Genomic DNA, 23,137 nt, shown 5'->3' with positions numbered 1-23,137 from the left:
TAGTGTCGGGGAGCGGCGGATAGTGTCGCAGAGCAGCGCACAGTGTCATGTAGCGGCGCACGGTGTCGGGAAGCGGCGCACAGTGTCGGAGAGCGGCGGAGCGGCAGACAGTGTCGGGGAGCGGCGGAGCGGCGCACAGTGTCGGGGAGCGGCGCACAGTGTCGGAGAGCGGCACACAGTGTCGGGGAGCGGCGCACAGTGTCGGGGAGCGGCGGGCAGTGTCGGGGAGCGGCGGAGCGGCGCACAGTGTCGGAGAGCGGTGGACAGTGTCGGGGAGCGGCGGACAGTGTCGGAGAGCGGCGCACAGTGTCGGGGAGCAGCGCACGGTGTCGCCTGTCGGAGAGCGGCGGACAGTGTCGGCGACTGCTGCGACGAGGCGGGACGGGGATCAGACGGCCAGTGTGGACACTGAGCCTGGTGCTGAGATGTTTCCGCGGCCGTTTGGTTTCAGCGGGGCCGGCGGCTCCAGCCTCGGGTGCAGCCCGCCCAGCGGGGCTGGCGGCCGGTCCCGTTCTGCCGCTCGGAGCCATTACAGTCACCGTTGCCGCGCGGTGTAACGGTGAGGCGGCCGGCGCCCGCCCTGCTCCCACCGCCGCGCCGCGCCGCGCCGCCCAGAAACGCCCCTGTCACGCCGTAACGAGCGCGCAGTTTCGCCGCGGCGCCGGCACATGACAGTCCGGTGATGGATTTCAGCGGCGGGCCGGTGTTTCCAGCTATTCATCCCGCGCTATGGCAGGGCGGCGGCCAGCCGATTACATTAGGTGGGGCGGTTTGTAGGCGAGAGGCGGAGCGGAGCGATCGAGATGGGCGGCTCGGCAGCCACCGCGGCCCGCCGACCGCGCCGGCTGAGCTTCAGAAATCGAGCGGGGTCGGGCTATGTCGGCCATTTCGTGAACGCAGCACAACGGCCGCTTACTTAATACTTAGTCCGGATGACGTGCAATTGTTTTTACTTAATACTTAGTCCGGATGACGTGCAATTGTTTGTCAGATTCAGCGACTGGCTCTTTACCGTGCTGTCGTCACCACGCCTAAAAACCTTTGGCCTTTTTGCACTGTGCGATTGTGCGAGGGAGCCGATCAGCACCTTACTAATCCTCGGTAGGCTCGCGAAGACAATCAAAGGAACATCCCATCAGCTGCACAAAACATCGGCTCACGCAAAACCTTATCTGCCATGCTCCCGACTAAGGCGACCCATAAGCGGGGTCAGGTGCGCTGCCTCTTTTTACCGACATGCTCCTGGTTCTGCAAGAAGTGGCTGCGCCGCGCGTATCCGGTTCTTGCGGGCCGTTTTTCGGTGAACGGCGCACCTCTGCAGCGTCGAGAGGCGCTGTGCACGCGGAACGCCTCTCGCGCTCTGCTCCTCATGGCTCTCGCTCTGTGCAGCTCTTCCCTGTCGGCGTGCCGAGCGCCCGGGGCGGCTGTGCGGCGCGCCCATTACTCTTTCTGGCGAACCGTTAGTCGCCGCCTGCGCGCCCGGCGGCCCACTGCTGCGCCGCTGCGCCGGCCGCCGCCACTTTCGATTGGCAGCCGCGGCACGCCGCCGCCGCCGCGGGCCCGAGCCCGGTCCCACACCGGGCCGGCCCGGCGACGGCGGCCGGTGTGGGCGCCACAGATCGACCGAGCAAAGGGTGTCTGGTACAGCCGTGGTGATGGCCACCGCTCAGTAGCGTGAAATGACATAACAAACCGAGTACAAACTGGGTCTGCAGAAACCTAGCACACACTACCGAGTATAACGATGTCGGCAGCAGCGTGGGGTACTGCCTGAGATGCACAGTACACAAACTGCACTGCGCAGCGCCGGGCGCCGCCTGGCCCGCGCACCAACTCCAGCGCTGCCCGTGTGCGCCGACACGGACCCCAGTTCGTCACGAGCGGGCCAACAATACGCGATCGGCCACTCTCCCACCGGCACCGGCTTCCTCCCGCAGTGGCTAGTGGCCACAGCTTGTCAAAGACCGGCGGCCACAGCCTGCCAGAGAGCAGCGGTGGTGCTGGGCGCGCAGTCCCGCACGTTGCGTCATGTTCGTCACGTCCTTCACGGCTCCGGTTGAATGACCGGCCGGCTGTGTCAGTGCCGCGCCGCCGCCGACACAGTGGGTCCCGTTCTGTTTTAGTGTCGCGCGCCGACCGTCTCTGTGAGGCAGCAGTGCGATGGGCTGGGCGTGACGGGAACGACTCCGTGACGTCACCCGGCGCCGCGGAGACAGCCGTGACGCCAGCCCAGGCGACAGAACTGCGACGTGACGGCGGCGAACAGTAGTCCGCCGGCGCCAACAGTCAGCAGCGAGCGTGTGTTATAGGGGCAAAGCGCTGAGATTGCGGGAATTAATAAAACCAGGCGGGGGTCACTTCGGCCGACATCCCGATAGAAAAATTAAACCGGCTTTCGAGGTTCGTGAATTCGGCTTCGTTCCTTGCGAGGATCAGGGCTGTTCTGAAATGGATATGAAACAGCATTAGGTACGGGTTTATCACGAAATCATACCATCGTTAATGATCAAATGATTTTGGCAGTTTGGCAACGTCATCCGACGGACTTGAACACCGAAATCATCAATAATTTATGAAGGAAGCCCGAATGAAAGTAGTCGCAGCGTGGTCTCTGGCCGAGTATGCTAATCACGTTTCTCCCATAAATAATACCATTTCGGAGGTCAATGGCCGGCTGAATCAGCCATTCATCATTTAAAAATAGTGTGCTTCATGGGTCGACAGCCTGGTGAACATCGCAGCTACGATACACAAAGAAAGCGTTAGTTTTTAAACCTTCAAAAACGGACTTTGATGGTAGCTGATCAACATTACACAGTCGTTGTCATGCAGTGTTTATTATCGCTTCCATCACCGAAGTGGGTGACTACTTACAGGGAACTGGGAAATGGAAGACGGTCTCAGCCTACGGTGTTCGCTGTTCAATGTTCATGGCTGTCTTTACTGCGTAGCTGTCAGGTGTACTATTACATTTGTAATGTCAACGAGTCAGTTGTGTGAATGGTCTGTCTGGTCTGTCTGTCTGCCGGTCTGCCGGTCTGTCTGTCTCTCTGTCTGTCGTCTGTTGTCTGTCGTCTTTCTGTCTGTCTGTCGTCTGTTGTCTTTCTGTCTTTCTGTCTGTCGTCTTTCTGTCTGCCTGTCTGTCTGGTCTGTCTGTCTGTCTGTCTGTCTGTCTGTCTGTCTGTCTGTCTGTCTGTCTGCCTGTCTGTCTGTCTGTCTCTGTACGGCCACTGACTCGCACCGGTCGCACAGTCGCACGGCCGCCGGTTGTCGCGTGCACGGCCCATCGGCGCTGCACGGGCGACGGACTCGCACGGCCGGTGGGCACTGCGGTCCGGCGGTCCGGTGGTCTGGTCCGGCGGTCCGGTCCGGTCCGGTGGTCCGGCGGTCCGGCGCGGTGGTCCGGCGGTCCGGTCCGGCGCGAGTCCGAATGCGCCCCGTGGTTCGAGCAGGCGCAGTCGTTGAGTAGCTTCCATGGATGTGGAAAGGTCGCTCACAAATACATGTCTGGCTATGTTCGTCTCGGCGCACTCATTCGATCAAGCAGCCTACTCACTCACTCACTCACTCACTCACTCACTCACTCACTCACTCACACACACTCGTCTAGCTATTCGGTTATTCGTTCACTCATTCTTAGTGGAAATGTTAAAAGTCATGCGCCCCATATCCTCCGGAACATGGTGGTTTACTAAATGCCGCGGCGATAAAGGAATATGAGCGGGTGATGAGGGGTGAACGGTGCACTAAGTGTGCAAACTAGCCAGGTGAGGCCACGGCACGCCGTCTGTGGGGAACGGACAGGGAATCTGGCGGAGCTGCTGTGAAGCGGTCTCGGTGATGGATGGAGGTCTTTGGTGCCCGTGTCATGTGTGCCCCCACGCAGTGGGCCTGGTCGACGCGACCAGTCCGACAACACGCTATTTCCGCGGACATGGTTGTTCTGCAATAATAATTTTTTATTTATTAAATGCTGCATGCTCAGTACCCACCCATCTACATTCTACAACGTCAAAACTTGAATAAAAAGCTATAGGTAATAACTGATATGGCAAAGAAACTGCGCTATGCGCCGCTCACGCACTTTTATTTTCAAAACGCAAGCACAGTATTTTTCATACCCTTTTATCAGAGCCTGATGAAATGTGTGTAACTTGCCCCACCTTTTTAGTTATTTTACAGCTGTGGCAACACGTCCATTTATTTGTGGAAATAAGCGGTGGAGTGGTTGACAGAGTTGACAGAGGAAGGACGTTGACCTCGGCCAGAGAGGGCTGGGATGACTTGTTAGACGTGTTTGGGAAGGTCTGACGTTGTTAACAGGCACTATAAGCTTACCGTTTTTAGCATTGGTTGCTATACAGCTTGTAATCCCCTGTGCAACCGGCAGGTTTGCTTTGCAGTGAACTACGTTTTTACGTCATTGCTGCAATAGCCAGTTATTTTTCCTAACTTGCAACATTGAATTGAAGAGAGTGCTAAGAGTCATACTGTGCGTTTCTACAAGGAACACTGTGCTGTCATAAAGGTCAGAGCACCAAACGCTCGTCCGCACGCCGCTTGTGGCGGTGTGGGTAAGGAATAGGTGTGCGATACGCACCAGTCATGGGACAACGGTTCAACATCTCGGAACAATCGCCAGTTGATACTCTCCTCTACCGGGGTCATTTGTTTTGTTTGTTTTATTGGGTTAGGCCCTTTCGGTCCAATGAGACCATTTCAGAGCCGGGAGGATGATAGGATGTAGGGGGAGACATTGGTCTGGGCAGGCACCCTAGTGAGTCGCCGGGGCTGAACCCGTCCAGAGGACAGGACACCCAGCCCCAAGGCACTCACTGCACCCGGCTACGGTTCTGCGACACCTGAGCGAGCGTCATTTCAGCGAACGACATTTGAGCGAGGCCTTTTCAGCGATTATCAATTTAAGCGATTGACTTTTTAGCGATTGTCAAGTCGGCGAATTCAATCACAGCGATTATCAACTTAAAGGTAGTGTGCCACCTTTGAAAGATTTCCCATTTTATTTTTCCTAGGATAAGAAGCTTCTGTTTTTACCAAATATCGCAAAAAAATCAAAAATGGGCCTGGAATAGTGCCTTTTTCGCCTAAAAGTTTTTCGGTTTTTAGATATGTATAACAACTGTAGTGGGCTCACCTGCAAACAGGCGTCGGGCAACAATCGCGAATGCGGCGCACTTGTGACAATAAGCAAAGGTCATTATAGTGTTACGACCATACGACGTACGGGAATGAGTTATCAGCTGTCTAATCGTAGACAACACAATGTCGAGCCTTAAACTGTAAGCCCGTATTGGTATTGTTTCTTTTATTTGGCTGTCGAACATTATTTATGGTTTGAAATATGATTTTATGTAAAATCATTGATATGAAAAAGCCGTCTTATAAGTTATGACCCCATTTCACCACACGCAAGTGGCAGAAATGACAATGATCAGCTGACGCATTTTTCTTGGCCGAAGTCAGAGCGCGCGGCCCGACGCACCACGCGTATTTGGAAATTCCGACCTCGACGAGCATCAGAAGCCACCTAACAGGCGTGTTCGAAACCGCAGGAGATGATGATGAACGGGTTTATCGAAACTTGATTGGATGAGCATATCGGTAATAGCGATTTCAGTGTGTGCATTTATTGTTCATAGTGGTGTGAAATGTGGTTGGGGTACGACCGACAACCCGTCGGGGCGAATTTCGCACTGGGGTACTCAAAATTTGAAGAATTTAAGACGTTTCCATGAGTTTTGAAGGTATGGATAAGTTCTAAAAATCCGGTTCTCCTTATCTGGACCATTAACTCCATACGGTCCAAGAAAGCTGGCACACTACCTTTAAGCGAGGACCAGAATCAGCGAAACCAGATTGAGCGAATATATGGGGGTCAATGGGGGACCAATTGAGCGAACACAGTTACAGCGAAACCGAACGCGACGGAAGTCAATCATTTGCTACTTTTCGGGAATTCTTGCCCTTGGAATAAGCGCCTGGTATGTGTCATGCTTCAAGCTGCGAGCGGCAAATTAAAAATTTGCTTTCAAGCTTGGAAACCACAAAAATATCTGGCCTCATTCTGCAACCTTAATCTGGAAATGTGGAACGTGAGAGATAGGACGATGGAAGGAATGCCAAGGACCGATAATAAACTCGAGGGGTGGCACAGGGGGATCCAGTCTATGTTTCAGGCAGTCACCGTGGTTTCAGGGACCTCACCCAAATATCTGGAAATTCGTACGTTGCTTGGGGCAAGAACAAATTTTACAACATGAGGAACTGATCTAAATTCAAGCGGGGGAATTTCGCGAAAAACAGCATAAGCAATATGAATCTCTGAACAAACGTTTGGTCACGATTATTGGCAAACAGCAGGGGGGGGGGGGTGAAATCGAACCGCTGGAATTTTTGAGAAATGTGGCATTAAATTTGGAGCTTAATGTCTGAACTTTGAACGTGACATCCGCTATCCAGTTCCGGATAACCACGAAAAGTTCCGGAAACATTCGTTGTACGTACGCTCGCAAAAGAAAAAATAATACACCGTTACGGGACGATGGAGTGTTTCGCTGAAATAACAGTCGCTCAAACTGTAGTCGACGAAAAATATGTCGCTGAAACATAGCTTGCGCTTAAATTGATAATCGCTATATTTGATAATCGCTCAAGTTGATATTCGCTAAGTTGCCAGTCGCTGAAAATGGTTCGCTCAAATGACGTTCGCTCAAATCAGGGGCGGCGCCACGAATTTTTGACTGTGGGGTACTATGGTGAAAAGGGCCCATGGATAGTGAAAGGGGCCCATGGTGAAAAGGGTCCTTGCAGAGTGAAAAGGGCCCATACATTTATCATGGCGTAATATTAAAGGCACTTGCAATAGCAATCTAATAGTCAACAGTGAAAGAATGTTTGACCATGGATGAAAGAACCTGGATAGGAAACTCCTATTCCTTCAACATTACGGGCAGCGTTCCGGGCGATCGACCTGCCACCTAGCGTTCGGTAAGTATCGGGACTGGAAACTCCCGCCGCTAAGCATTACGGCCTATGGGGGACGCGGGGCGGCATGTTTTGAAACGGGTATTAGACCGCAATGCGGATTTATTATTAGGTTTAGAAGCTATTTACGACAGACAAAATTGATCAGGCTATCGAATGAGACCAAAAGTATTATTGTCCGTTCCGCACAAAAGTCGTACACGAGGGCCGAATACAGGCGACCTTGAAAAAGAGGGCCATTCTAGTGTTTTTCTCTTACGCGGCGCCGGTGAACGCTTACGCGGCGCCAGTGAATGCGCGGCAGACGCGGCTCCCGCTGCCGCCGCGCGTGCCCTCGGGCACTTACCGAAGGGAACGCAATCAGCTGTTAGTTTCCAATCCAGGTTCTCCTTCATCCTCATCCATGGTTTGACAATAGACAGGGCCGGGGTGTGTTTTTTTCCTCTTTGTAGGTGGAACACGGAACGCGGAGCGTTAACACTAGAAATGTTAACGACGCGTTGTGTCGAAGCCGATTCTTAATTGACTTGTCCCGCCGTTCGTTTATCACGCGCCCTGCTGGGGAGTGTTTGAACTTTGAACACCCCTCCCCCTGCGGTTTTTCGCAAATATCTCACGTTTTTGGCACACCTTATCATACATCTTTTTCGCACATGCTGTGAAAATTTTAGCCCAAGGTCGCCCAAGGTCAGGTCACCAGGTCACTTCAAGTGGCCTCACCTCCTAAAAAAGTTTCAATGCCTGCCATAGCTATACCAAGTGACCGATCGCTTTAAAGCTTCAAGCAATTGATAAAAGTAACATTATTTACAAAATGTATATCTCGAAATTTTGATATCAATGACCTAAGGTCAGATCACTTTTCGGGTCTCTCCATTATACCTAAGTGAATGGGAGAAAATTGAGAAGCGTCTCTTTTAGACGAACGACATTCTAAACATTTTCAAACACTGAATTACGAGTAAACATGACACGCTGAACCGGAAAAAGGCACCCGTGACCCCTCGTTTCAAGCAAGCAGCGTTGCTGGCACTCGGCCAGAGGCGGCCATAAATTGTTTTTACAAAACAAATCAGCGGGACAGAACTGACCTCACGAGCGGTCATCCGCTCGCCGCATGTGGCGGCCGGCGCCTCTAGCGCCGAGTGCCGCAACTACCTATGATTATGTCTCCGAGGTCATCTCAGGTCACGAATGGTATCTAACAGTTTTTCGCTAATAACTTTTGGTAGAAGCAAGGTAGAGCGATGAAAACGCCTTAGATGTGTTTGGCTCGACGATATGGATCGACTGATATGCAGCATGACTTTTTCCGGTCAGGTCATGACCTTGACCTAAAGTCAAATTTTCAAGTTGACCTTTAAGGTCAAATTATAGTTCCTTCGACGCGTCTCGACGAGAGGAACACGATGCTGGCAAAAATAATGTCGTGTCTCTCTTGAGTCAAAAGTTATTGAAAAAAAAACTTTTTTCTTAAAAAGCGACGGAGTTTTGCCCTCTGGAGGCTAAACCGTTAACCTGAGGTCAAATCTGAGAACATTATTTAGAAAGGCCTGTAAAAGAATTATCGATTGCGCTTTTCCGCGGCGTTGTAGCTCTATTGGTTCCCGAGTTGTCCGTTGGCAGTTTCGAAAAATGTCGAAATTGCAAAATTTGACATTTGATGACCTCTGGTGAGCTGACCTTTGACCTGACCTAAAAAATGACTGAAGTATTTTCATCATCGTTTTTGACGTTCTTTAGAATGCCGCTTACCGCATGTCGCTACGTGGCCCAGGGGCCGAGTTAGAGGGGGGTCAAACACGCCCCAGCAGGGCGTGGAAATCCAGAACCCCAGCGGGGCGCGGCCGCGCGGGTTATTACTTAGTACGGTACAGATGAGGGTTCAGAAAATCTTCAGGGGAGGGGTATTCCAAATCGGGGGGCGTGGACCCACATATACACCCATGTTTTAGTCCGGATTTCGCCCACTATATGTTTGAGGGTTATTTTATTCTATTGACGTCCGATGGGCCCTTCAGATGCAGTAAACGAGCCCCATGATCGCTTGACCAGGGCACTCTGAGCTACATGAAGACCCTCTAAGCTACAGAAAGGCTCTCTGAGCGCTTGAAGGGCCCCCTGAACGCTTGACGGGGCCCTCTTTGCCTTTGCCTAGAAAGGGCCTAGTCTGAACACATGAAGTCCCCTGAACACTTGACGGGGTCCCTCTGAGCTACAGAAAGGCCCTTTGAATATGCAAGGCCCTCTGAGCGTATGAATAGGCCCATGATCCCTTCATGAGGGCCCTCTGAGTGCATAAAGTACGCTCGACGGGGCCCTTCTGAGCTACAGAATGGGCCTGAATACACAACAGAGTCCTATAAGTGCATGAAGGGGCCCCCTGATCACTTAAAGGGGTCCCTGATCGCTTGACGGGTCCCTGGTTGCTTGACGGGGCCCTCTAAGCCACAAAAAGGCCCTATGAGTACATGACAGAGCCCTCTAAGCGCATGAAGAGGCCCCTGATCGCGCGTGACGGGGCCCTCTGAGCTGCAAGAAAACTCTCTGAGCATATAAAGGGCCCCTGAACGCCTGACAGGGCTCTCTGAGCGACAGAAAGGCCCCCAGCGCTTAAAGGGCCTCTGAACGCTTGACGAGGGCCCTAGAGCTACAGAAAAGCCCTGAATACACGAGAGGACCCTTTAAACGCATGAAGGGGCCCCTGATTCCTTGACGGGGGCCTTCTGAACACATGAGAAGGGTCCCTGATCGCTTGACGGGGGCCCTCTATCTAGGCTACATAAATGCCCTCTGAGTACACAACAGAGCTCTCTAAGCGCATTAAGGGCCCCTGATCGCGTGACGGGGCCCTCTGAGCTACATAAGACTATCAGATCATATAAAGGACCCCTGAACGTTGTGCAGGGCTCCCTAAGCGACAGAAGGGCCCTTTGAACGCATAAAGGGCCCCTGAACGTTTGACGGGGCCCCTCTGAGCTACAGAAAAGACCTATACGTACACGACGGAGCCCCTGATTGTTTGACGGAGCCCTCTAAGCCATGACAGGGCCCCTTGACAGCGCGTGGGAGGGTTCTCTGAGCGCCAGGTAGGAGCCCGCTGAGCTATTGAAATCCCTGTTGATCTAAAAAAGGCCTTCTGTCCGTCTTAAGAGTGATCTGCCGATCAACAAAGGGCCTTCTACCGGTTTTCGGAAGACGCCGCTTAAATGTATGGCCCTCTGATCGACGTAAACAATCTATTGATCTGAAAGGGTCCTCTGTCTGTCTTTAGAGGGCCCTACCGATCTACAGAGGGCCCTCAGATGGCTTTTAGATGGCACTGCTGATCTCAAGAGGGCCCTCTGTCAGCCTTCAAAGGGCCCTACCGATCTGCAGGGGCCCGTTATAATCTGTCAATATTGGCCCTTTGTTGGCATTAGTCATTTGACCACTGCTAAAACATATTTAATGGTTTTAGAGGGCCATTGCACGACTACGAAAAAGTGTTTGAAAAAGTTCAGACTGGGCTCCTGACTGTGGGGTACTGGGTATATGCAGTACCCCACAGTCAAATGACTGTGGGGTACTAGTACCCCACGTACCCCACGGTGGCGCCGCCCATGGCTCAAATGACACTCGCTTAAGTCGCTCGCACCGCCCGGCTACGGGGTGCGCTCCCTCGGTAGCAGCGGTGCCGCTCCAAAGGAGCAGCCCGCATGAGATAAAGTTGCCTGTCCAGCCCGGAGGGAGGTTGCGGCGTGGAGGAGAAGGATTTCCGTATCCTGAGGATAGAGGCATGGAACGGTTGTCTCTCCTCCTTATAACGTGAGGCAGGATCTACCGTCAGAGCTGGCGGATGACGCTGAGACGCCGCGGTCCGTCAGCTCGTCCACACATCTTTCTGGTCCCTCCGGGGTATCCAAGGGGCCACACCCGGGCCGCGGCAGTGTTCATGTCCCTCCGCCGGGCGTCGGGCGTCAGTCACAGTACGGCCGCGGCGGCCGTACTGACCTCAGTTCAGGTTGCATGTCGAACGGGTCGGACGGGAAGGAAGTCGGCGCCCCCCTCCTGCACGCGATCGGGAGGCGGGGGGGGGGGGGGTCGCAGGAAACCCCACGGACCAATCAGACGGCTGATCCATGCTGCTCTGCGGCCTATTGCAGCTAAAATTGTTGGCTGATTAGAATTATGTGGGGGGGGGGAAGGGACGAGAGAGCTGGAAGGTAGGCGTGGCGTCACATGTCTACTTTTTCTCGATACAGAACTCTAGACAGCTGATAGCGTTGCGCGGCAAATGAGCGCCAGATCTGTCCGGCAGGAGCGGGACGCACCGGACAGACGACGGACCGACTAGGCGCGCGGACCGGTGCATGGGGTAGTGTCACGACATGGTCTATCTGATGGATGCATGCTAGCTAGTCATGAGTGACGGCATTAGTCCGTTTAGGGTCTATTTTTATCCATGAGTGTTGTACCGGGAGTGATAGCTGGTCGCCTGCCGATGCCGCCGAACGGACCGGGAACAGAGCTGGTCGGCTGCCTGTGCCGCTGGGGAGTGGTGGCTGGCCGGCTCCCTGTGCCGCTAGTCGAGCTCAGTGCGCGGTGACTCCGCGGACCCGGCAGCGGTCTGTCACCACCCTCCCTGTCCCACTCGGCCGATGGGTATTCGCATCAAACAGCGAACGACTTACAGCAGACGACTCACGGCCGGCGGCGGTCAGCGACCGCTCACAGCGTCCCCAGACATCGGGCGAAATATTGGCAGTCCCGCTGATTCCTATTTCCTAGCCATCAGACTGTTGTGTTGTAAATTCATCAGCAGCAGCGTCGAATGGTTGACGGTCATCAAAGTCGGGATTATGTAAGCTGATACTCCCGAACGGGACATATAATCGCCGCTGGTAAGCGCGCTGCAGGCGACCGCAGCACCCCAAACACTGATGCTATCGCCCCGCCGCGCGGCCACCTGCCATGATGTGGCCTTTGGGCCGGATGAAACCGCTCGGCCCGGCTCGTTGTGCTGCTCAGCTCAGCCGCGCGGGGGTGGGATGCCAGCTGGCCACCTGGCATCCCATCATCGACCACCATATGCCGATGCGTACCCTCCAGCTCCGTCATCAGGCCTACCCTTGGCTCCGAGACGAGGAGGTGCAGGCGGCAATGGCGGCCCGCCGCCGAGCGCGCCGGGCTCGCGACCGCGCGCCTTCCGAGAGTACTCAGCAGCAGCTCCGCACCTGCCGCAATGCTGTGAAGACCACACTAAATCGGGCCTGCGCCGCGTTCTTCGAGCACTCCTACAAGTACTCCCGACCCAAGACGTGGAAGAACGTGCGGCAGTTTCTGGTTGCCTCAGGGAAGGCCCGGCCCAGGACCACTTCACCAGCTGCAGCGGACCAGCAGTGGGCCAACAAGCTCAACGACCACTTCGCCTCGATAGGACCCAGCGTGGCGGCTGCTCTGGCGGAGAGCGATACTGGTGAGCGGCTGCCGCCTCGGCCACCTCGCGTCTGCAGCGGCAGCTTCGCTCCCAGGCCGGTGACGCTGCCTGAACTCTCCACAGCTCTGAGCCGCATGAGCACCTCGCGTGCCGCCGGACCAGACGGCATCACCGTCCACATGTTGCGGACCACATTTCCGGTCATCGGACCTCACCTGCTCAAGCTGGTCAACTTGTCGATCACGAGTGGTGAGCTTCCGTTGGAGTGGAAGGCTGCGACCGTGACCCCACTGCACAAGAAGGGTGACGTGGCCGATCCCGGCAACTATAGACCGATATCGATTCTGCCAGTCGTAGCGAAGCTCGCTGAGCGTGTGGTGTGCAACCAGCTCATAAATTATCTGTCGACTCACCATGTTTTGTGTCCTGAACAGTACGGTTTTAGGCCCGGCTTGTCCACGGAGGCGGCCCTGCTTGACACTGTCACCTATGCCACAGAGAACATTGACAGGGGTGCCGTGACATCCCTTATCACGGCTGACACGTCCAAAGCCTTTGACAGTGTCGAGCATGGCCGCCTTCTGGACAAGCTGGGCTGGTACGGCATCGAGAGCCGCTGGTTTGCCGGCTGGCTGTGTGACCGCTCGCAGACTGTTCTCGCCCAGTCGGAGACTCGCTCCATCACCCACGGGGTCGTCCAGGGCTCGATCCTGGGACCAGTTTTGTTTTTATTGTATACTAATGACATCACCTCTTACCTGTGCGACACTAAGATCGTGGCCTACGCAGATGATCTCCAGCTGCTCGATTTTGATACTCCTGATAACATTCAATCATTGTACTCCCGACTAGAACGCACTTTGTCACGTACTCATGAATGGTTCCTCCAGAACAGGCTTAAAATCAATCCCGAGAAAACTGAAATGGTTTTTATCAAATCACAGCGCAGAAACATGGACGACAGGAACATCCAACTTTCATTCGGTGACTCATTTGTGTCTGCCTCGCAGAGCGTAAGAGTGCTGGGGGTCAATGTAGATGATAACTTAACGTGGGAGTCACACATCACCACCATCATTCAAAGATGTAACATGATCATCATTAGCATAGGTAGGATGCGCAACAGAATTCCACGCTGCACACGCAACCTTTTGATCGAAGCTCTGGTGCTCTCTCACATTCGGTATTGCGCTACTGTCTGGGGTGGTTGCAATAAAACTCAGAAAAATCGCTTGCAGAAAGTTCTAAATTTTGCTGTGCGGATTGTGGTGGGTCTCAGAAAGTTTGACCACATTACAGAGTCTAGAAGCCAGTTTAAGTGGGGAAAGATAGAGGATATCATTGGCATACAGGACAACGCTATGATCAAACGCACACTTACAAATCCAAACGCCTCAGAGTATCTTCGAGAGAAGCTCCTCAGTCGGGCCGACGTATGTTCTCGAACCACTCGAGCAACAGCAGGGGGACAGTTGCAGTTGCCGAGAGTTCGGACCGAATTAGCGAAGAGGAGTTTTCTCTATAGAGCGACTGCAGCGTGGAACCAGCGTATTTCTTCATAGCATTTCAAATTGTTGTTTTTATCCCGCTGAACTGGAGTACCTTTATTTGTCGCTTTTATTACTGCTTTTATCACATGTATCAAGTGTTTTACTGGTGTGTCTTTATTCATTTATGTGTATGACATGTATGACGTGGCCATGATCTACGCAGTGGGGGTGCCGAATAAATATCTGTATCTGTATCTGTATCTGGGGTGGTGGTAGCGGGTGCCGACATTCGCGACCCGCGGCGACCCGTGGCGACCCGTGGCGACCTATGACGACCCGCAGCGACCGCGCGGGATCGGGTGCCGCCACGGTGGGCCGGTGAGCGCCGTGTTTAAATTGGGCGGCCGGGTTCCGGCCGGACCGGTTTATTTGCCGCGGCCGGGTTCAAAGACCGACACACAGCTCCGAGCTGGTCGGCACGGCAGCCCAGCGCTGGTCGGCGCGGCAGCCCAGCGCTGGTCGGCGCGGCAGTCCAGCGCTGGTCGGCGCGGCAGCCCAGCGCTGGTCGGCGCGGCAGCCCAGCGCTGGTCGGCGCGGCAGCCCAGCGCTGGTCGGCGCGGCAGCCCAGCGCTGGACGGCGCGGCAGCCCAGCGCTGGTCGGCGCGGCAGCCCAGCGCTGGTCGGCTGCAGTGCTGAGAACACCGCCACACAACCGGCACGTGACACCGGGGACGGCCAGCGCCGCCGGGACCCGGAGACAGGCCGACAGAGACACTGTCAGAGGGACAGTGCCGGCGGAATTGACAGCCCGCGGCCCTGGTCACACAACTGATGACGGTGATTTACAGAATGGCGTGTAAACTGGCGGCCGTGTCCGTTCGGTAAGCGTGGTAGGTAATATACGGTAAAATGTTTCTCCACCCTTTCTGACGGTGTATTTTGTGTGTGCCGAATGAAGGAGCGGTGAGAGGGACCAATCCTCATAAATAGCTTCCTTTATTTGTTCCACTGCTACTGGATTCTACGGAATGCGAATGCCAACACCCAAATATTCGAATGCCTTCCCACTAAGCATCCGGGAGCGGTCACGGGCCGTGTCTGTGTCCGGTCGTTCGGCGGCGCTCCACCGCCGGCCGGCTCGGCCGCCGTCCGAAAAATGCGGCTGCTGGGCAGGAGCGGCTGGGCGCCGGCCTTCCCAGGTCCGTGCACGGCGCTCTGAGCGGACCGGCGGGAATGCCGTCCCGACATGTCAGCGGCGCACCCGACAGAGAGCTCAGCGGCGCGGTGTACGCTGACGCTCAGCGGCGGGACGAGTCGCTGACCTCCGCGCACCGTCACCGCGTCACCGCGACAGGATCACGGGCTCAGTGGCAGCGGGCACACACCGTCACCGCGCCGGACTCAGGACAGGATCACGGGCTCAGTGATAGGGGGCACACACTGTCACCGCGCCGGATCCAGGACAGGATCACGGGCTCATTGGCAGCGGGCACACACTGTCACCGCGCCGGACCCAGGACAGGATCACGGGCTCATTGGCAGCGGGCACACACTGTCACCGCGCCGGACCCAGGACGGGATCACGGGCTCAGTGGCAGCGGGCACACATCGTCACCGCGCCGGACCCAGGACGGGGCCACGGGCTCAATGCAATGATAGGGGGGAGACGGAGCCTGTCTGTCTGTCGGGTGTGATAAAAAAAAGAGAGTCAAGAGAACAGCGCAGGGGGCGCACGGCGGACCATCCGGGCGGGGAGCGGATTCCGATTGGCCCGCGCCTGACGGCCGGCTGACCGTGACGGCTGACAGGCGCCGGACATGTGTCGGTGACAGATGTCACGGACAGTCGTGTACCGGCAGGCAGCAGGCCGTCACCTGGTGCTGATACTGACATCACCCAGCCACTGAGGGCGGTGCAGCTGGGCGCGGAATCAACTCTGGATGCCATGGGTGAACGCCACTCAGCAGTCAGCATAGCATTCGCGTCGCTGAGTCGATAAGAGAAGCGGCACCGTCTTAACTCATTATCCCCTGCAGATCTAATAAAAAGGCTAACGCGATTTTTTTTTCTACTAATAGTCCGTTACCCATGATCAGGCAACCAGGAGTGCCCCCACCCTCAGTCCCAGCGACGCACAGAACCCTTACGTTAACACCAAAATAAAAATCAAAGTTGAAAAGTCGCGGCACTCCCTGCTAAGAAGAGGAAAAAACATAAAAGAAGCGGCGTTGACTACGTATGATATTATTTAACTTGGTTAGTAGATACAGAGAGCCATAGTAGTTAATGCCAAATCTAGCATCAACTGTCCGCTAAGGGTTCAATCGTACATTGTTAGTGAGGAACACGCACACACTCACTTGGAAGGGGACATTAGTGGGGTAAATCAGGTCTGGTCTAATTCATGCATGTTGTCTTGCCATCCCTCCCGATGCCCTCCAGCTAAGCCGAGCTTGTTGCAAGAGAGTCATCGGGAGAGATGGGGCCTGATATGGTGATTATATGCGAGCAAACATTTTCATGCCAACACTCTCCCAGTCTCACACTCCTGCGGCCCGCCTGGCCAGGTCAGGGCGGTATCATTCACCAATGCGTGAGGAATGGTCCGCCCCGGCCCCGGGGGGAACTCAACGTTGCCTCCCCAGCCGTGGAGATCTGTGGGGTACCTCCCCGGCGTTCCAGGCGGGCGGCCCGCCCCCACCCGCGCCGTCCCGCGTACCGCGTTCATCACGCGTGGACGGCGCCCCGCGGCCGGCCAGCCGAGCGGGAGGTCAGCCCATCGTATGGGCCGGCCCCCCGACCGGCCGGCCAGCCGACCGGCCCCGCAGTTAAACTGGGCCGGTCTCGGGTTAGCCCGGTGGGTGGGGTGGGGGCAACGTATCAGTCAATGTACCAATCTCTTAACGTAGTATTTTAGTTAAAAACGGTATGGATTTGATGAAGAATAAAATGAGTTTTCTTTTCTTTCTTTTTTCGTTTTCTTTAAAATCTATGATATGTGTTCTTATAGCTAGTTAACCGTGCGCCGGTAGTCAGGACTTGTACTCGATGAGAGTAACAGCATTGCATGTTCATTTTATACCGGTGTTGGTGCTTTTCATCTTAGTAGATGGTTCTTCACTTTAGTTTTGATTATCCCTATTCTGTCATATTTTGATAAGTCACAGAGTATGCTCAGTTTGTTCCATACTTCTGGGACGTAAAATTTTACAGTGTGTTTTCGATAATTGTTTCTGGTGGAGGGTACCTGGAATGTGTCTTTGTTTCTGGTCACACTTGGGGGTTTAAATTTGAACGATTTTCTTAGTATTGCTGGTTGAAGACCATTTAACCCGCGCACCGACGGGGGTCTGCGCCAACTTAGTAGGTACCGACGGGGGGGGGGGCGGATGACCGCCCCCCCTGAGATCTCGAGAACGAAGCAAGATAGCGACAAGCGGTAAACGGCATCGGATACGCACGGTCAAGATCTACAATTTTTACTAAGGTCATTTTCAGGTCAGGTCAAAGATGACGTCACAGGGGTCGAAAAAGTCAAAATGGCGGCGCTAAATATGGAGAGTTTTTTCTCGAATAACTTTCGAATTAGTCAAGATAGGAACAAACTAAGGGCATCATCGTGATCCTCTCGTCAATCCGCATCGAATGATATATATGTTGACCTCGAAAGGTCAAGGTCAAAGGTTGACCTCAGGTCACGTGACCTCGAGGTCATCATGTATATCATTCGATGCGTCTTGACGAGCTGAACACAATGAAACCATCCACGCGTCTGTATCTTGTTCCTGTACGGAGTTATTGGCCAAAAACCTTTGGTGACCTTTGATGACGTCACATGACCTCACAGCTGCCCAACAGCAAAACAGACCTCAAGGTAGTGAAGGTTGATCGTATATGAAGTCATGTATGGTATATGGGGCCATTCCGACCCGTTTTAGTGGTAAAAACAGGGAGTTGATTTTTCCCCCATTGACTTATAATGGGGAGGTCGCGAAATTGACCTGACCTTAGGTCACCGATATCAAAATTCCGAGATATACAAATTGTAGCTACTAATGACCTAATAACATCCTGCGACTTTCAAAGGCCTCCGACATCTACTGTAGCTCTGGCACGGTGACAAAGTTGCAAAAAAGTGACTTGAGGTTGGGTCATTCAAAGTGACCTGGTGACCTGACCTTGAAAGGTAGGAGGTTCAAACTTGCACACCATGTGTAAAATTGATAAGGGAATAGTCATACCAAATTTCGCGGCGCTACGCGCCGCGGTTTTCCCGCTATTCGCGAAAAACCTCAGGGGGGGCGGATATCCGCCCCCCCCCCCGTCGGTGCGCGGGTTAAGTATTTATATGCAAAAATAGTAGCTTTGTACGATACAATGTCTCGAATAGTGAGCATACCAATTTCTTTCAATCGGCGTGTCACGGATTCTCTGTATGGTAAACCCATAATTATTCTGGCTATGCGTTTTTGCACTGTCAAGATGCCTTTTAAGTTTGTTTCATAGTTTATGCCCCATACCAAGCAGCAATAGCTTATATGAGGCAAGACAAGGGCGTTGTACAGTAATAGGCTGGCTGTGGTGCTCACTTAGGCACCATCTAGCCCGACTGATTATACCTGCAATTTGACTTAGCTTAGTAGAAAGCTTTTTTATATGCTCTTTAAAAGATAGCTGTGAGTCTACACTCTACATAAACACCTAAGAACTTAACACATGGAGCGTGCCTGATGTTATTGCCTTCAATATTTATATTAAGTTGATTTTGTTCTTTTCTTTTGGTATACACTTGATAGCACGTTTTTTCAAGATTCAGTTTAAGCTTGTTGCATTCAAACCAAGTGTTGATAAGTTGTAGCTCCCTATTCATCTTGCCTTCTAGTTTGTCATACATGCTGTCACTGAGGAAGATATTAGTGTCATCTGCAAAGGTTATGATATTCAATTGGTTTGATATGGTGCTTAGGTCATTCAAGTAAATAATGAATAACAAAGGGCCTAAAACATTTTTGGGTATGTAAATTTTTTAAAATTTGGCTGGGTAGGTATTAATTCATGTATGTATTAAATTATTCTGTTAATTCTGTTAATTCTGTTAAAATAATTATTCCTATGTATTAAAATTCATGGACTTTTTATACCAGACAATTATCAGGCAGTGAAATGTTAAGCACTGCAAGATCTTACACGCGGTAATTATTACTGTATTCCAGTTGCAGTCACATTGTACCCAACGACCCATGGGGCCTAGCTTTTTGGTGCGTAGGTTAAGTACGCTCACCTAGCGTAGGCATAGTTAGTATGCACTTTACATGTTTGACCGTGACCCAAGGCGGAGGGGGGAGGGGAGGGAGTCGAGCACCGGTCCATCTGGCTGCCGATCGAGCCCCTCTCGGAGCCCGGTCCCTCACCCCTCAGAGGCGACGCCGCTCCTTCGCGGACCTCGTTACGTATGTGTTACGGCGGCCTGGTGTTCCAGTGAGATTCGGTGAGATGCAGTCCCTCCGCGGCAGGCCGGACGGGTAAAGTCCCGCCAGCTATACAGACAACAGTCGAACCCCGTCTTATTCAGAGGAGGCGACGAGCTCCACACGGGCGGAGGAAATCGGCATCAGTTCGGACAAGATGCCTGGCCTGCTGAAAGATGGATGCTCTCACTCAGAATAAAATTATGCTCAAGACTCGTAATTTCATGAGACCGGGGATCGTCCCCAGTTGTATTAACTTCTAACGGTACCTATCCTCCACAAACCTAGTTAAAATGTTCTTGGCAAAATGTCGAACATATCCTCGGCCGAGCAAAACTGCCTGGGAGAAACTTTGCGTCGTTGAGGGACGTATCTGAGGATTTAAGGTGGACACATTTTTGGATGGAAAGGCCACACAGTTCGAAGAATAGACGTTGTTCCTATGGAGCTGCGGGATGAGCCTCGGACTTCTTCTTCAGCCCCTCTATGCAGACTCGGCCTCCGTCCTCCAATCCCCGGGAGGAGGAGAGGGCCCCACTCGGGCCTCTGCTGCAGCTCGCTCCCCCGGGACGGACGGACGTGGCTCCCCACCCTAGCGCCTCCGTACGGCGCCGGCGCGCCTCAGTGGGGTCCGTGGCGCTGCACAGCCCCGCTCCGGTCGGCGCCGAACCGAGCCTCTCCCGATCTGCATAAGTCGCAGTTCAATGCTCTCTGCTGGTGGTGCGACGAGGACAGGCGCAGCGCGGCGGATCCGGCGCGGCACGCGCCACCGCCCGTCGCCGGCGGCGGTCTATATTGTCGGTCGGCGGCGCGGTCAGATTCGGTCCGTGACCGTGTCACCTGCCGGCCGGCGCCCCTGCCTCCGGTCTGCTCTGGCCGTCCCTGTGGTCCCTGTGTGCGCCGCTCGCCGGTCCGTCTCCACCAGCGCGCGGCTCCTGACCCCCTTCCTGGGGCGCCGCGCCGTCCGTGCGGCCTTCGGCGGCCGGTTGCAAGGCTGCGGCAGGGGCGGCGCGGGGGCCGGGCAGGCTGGGCCGGACAGGTAACTGACCCCGACCTGCCGGCCGGCCGGCCGGTCGGTCCACTGCAGACGGACTGCACATGACACCAGAGACGCCGGACGTTGACCGTCACCAGCGCCGACACCGTGTGGGTGCAGCAGGCAGCGCGGCCAGCAGCGCGCCGACACCAGATCATCCCCGCCAGATAATCCCCACACGGCGAGAGCAGCGTGTAGCCTGCTGGACATGAGCCATGGCCATCTCGTCAGTTGCCAGTTGAATGACCTCCACAAAATGGCAGCGAACTCGCCCAGCGAAAGTGGCGTAGCCCGTAGGTAAATGTAGCCGGCCCGTTCAACAATGAAAATGTAAATAGACAACATTAAGTGCACTCTTCTCGAAATGTATGTTTTTTATAAACCGCATAAATCGCCCGTGTGATTCATAAAGGAATTAGGACTGCATCGTTCATGATTCATGGAGCCTCCCTAGTCGCCAGGAACAGGAAAGATCCTTCTCGTCCTCGTATAAATATAGCACGCACGGTATTCGTTGGAGCAGACACATGTGTTGCTGACAGCTTCCTCAAAAACTCCTTGACATTGATGCGCACTCGAGTCGCGATATTTACGCTGTGCACTGTGCGGTGTCTCTCTCTCCAGCGTCCCTGCATGGGCGCCATCAATGTGTATGTACATCCGGCTAGAGCCGTGCACAATAAACCGCTCATGTTCCTGGGGCATCAGAAATAAACAACGTATTAGTCGCCGAAGCCGGCAGGCTGCCGGGGTTCCGAGCAGTGCATCGGCTGCATACTCAGCAGGCTGCACAGCAGAGGGAAGGCGAATGCATCTCGATCGGCGTCTCTCCGCGGCGGATCGAAAGCGGCAATCTCCGGCTGTGCAGCGCACCGCCCATTTGCGCCGCGTCCGCATCTGCAGGCCGGCTGCCGGCGGGCAGGGTAGCCCAAATACAGCTCGGCGGCCCGCGACGGTACGAACACGGCTGCTGGGGCGGACGGTGGACGGGGTGGACGGTGGACGGTGGTCGGTGGACGGTGGACGGTGGGCGGGACGGGGGACGGTGGACGTTGGGCTGTTGACGGCGGGCGGTGGACGGTGGACGGGGTGGACGGTGGACGGTGGTCGGTGGACGGTGGGCTGTGGCAGGGGAGCAGGGGTGGACGGTGGACGGAGGATGGCATGAGCGGAGGATGGCATGAGCGGGGGCGGGGCGGGCGGTGGGCGGTGGGCACTGGGAGGAAAGTATTGAATGGAGCACCGAACCAGCACCCGCGAGACTGGGATAAACAGCGCGACCGCCGTGATCAACGGCCACACGCGGTCACATGCGGTTTCAGATTCCGTGGCTGCAGATAGGGAGAAGCATTGTCGTCGGATTAAATCATCAATCTTGACGTGCTCTTTGTTCCAAGTGATTGCTATGAACTACTGAAAAAGTTTCGCTGGTTAGAGTCCAGTTAAACTGATGCTGAACGCGCTATTACCGAACCAGCTAATTGCGGCGCACTCGTTTCTCCGACGAACCCCATGACCGACCCATCTGCGTCATCAATGTCGCTCTCTGTCGCAGTTCGTCTCACTCCGGCAGCGGAGAGCCTATCCGGACCGTAGCTACAGTGTGCGGCCGGCACCAGCCGTACCTACTGCTGCAGCCGGCGAGACGCAGCGGCCGTCCGCTGGGGCGCGGAGGGCGGCGCCGACTCGCGGCGATCGGTGGCGCAGCCCGCGCCGGAACCGCCGCGGCGCAGCGCGGTCGGACGGACGGACGGACGGCTGTGCCTCGGGCTGAGAATGCGCGGCGACTGGCTGCGCAGTGAATACGCGATGAGAGTGTTTGGAGAGGCGGAGAATTAGCGCCCGCAGAAGACGGTGGAATGCGGCCAGCTCGGCGCGCCGGTGACACTGCCGCGGCCAGCTCGGCGCGCAGCGGCCGGCGGCTGAGAGACTGAGGACTGAGGACAGTTTACTGGTACCCGGACTGAAGACAGTCTGCTAGACCAGGGGGGGGGGGGGGCGACTGAGCCCTACCACTTCCACCGCGGCCCGGTCGTCTCTTGGAATCTCGATCCGCCGTGAACCACGTGATTTAGCATCAGCGAGGAATGCCAAATGTGCTACAGTGATTAGCAGATGCAGGAATCGAAAGAATGCAGAATATGACTGGGATAGGCAATGCCTTTTTCACCCAATACCGATAACGTTGATCGTGCCACACCTTCGTGGCGGTGGCAGTTGATATGGTAGCAGTCATTAACATGAACATGACTCTTGGCTATCTGTGCGAGCTCCGACGAAAGAAGCCATGTGTTGGCGATATAATATCGGCACAGACATTCCGTACGGGCTGTCAGCATTGTACCATGGCTTGGGCATTAGCATAAACAGGTTGCGATAACAATAGCTGGGTCAGAACGTGTCATTGACCGGAGGGTCATTGACCATGCACGAGCATTTGGGAGGGATTTCCACGACTGGTGCATGCATAAGAAAGCGTATGTAAAGGAGCATAGGCTATGCCCATGACATGGAGAAGCTTTTCAAAGTATACAGTAGGCTTTGAGAAGGGTATTTTGAAGAAAATAATTTCATGCCTTACCGAAGCTAGGATTTCTTTTTTCGGGCGACGACACTTGATGGATTGCTTTGCTTTTGATTTCCGCGTGAGAGACAAGTGTCTACAATCAACAATGCAATAATCTTAGCAAGTTTTACAAGGGCTGTATAGCATACCTAT

At 54.5% G+C, this 23,137-nt stretch overlaps 1 protein-coding gene across 3 annotated transcripts in view; it reads right to left on the bottom strand.

Moving 5' to 3' along the window:
- LOC122390774 (ecdysone-induced protein 78C-like) overlaps window positions 1-23,137 on the bottom strand; it is a 62,889-nt gene that overhangs the window by 22,728 nt on the left and 17,024 nt on the right. The window lies entirely within an intron of this gene.

This window comes from Amphibalanus amphitrite, unplaced genomic scaffold (genome assembly GCF_019059575.1).
Source record: "Amphibalanus amphitrite isolate SeventyFive unplaced genomic scaffold, NRLGWU_Aamphi_draft 000408F_arrow, whole genome shotgun sequence".
NCBI lineage: Eukaryota > Metazoa > Arthropoda > Thecostraca > Balanomorpha > Balanidae > Amphibalanus > Amphibalanus amphitrite.
The sequence above is the reverse complement of the archived record's forward strand: the minus strand, read 5'-3'. Positions and strand labels throughout refer to the sequence as shown.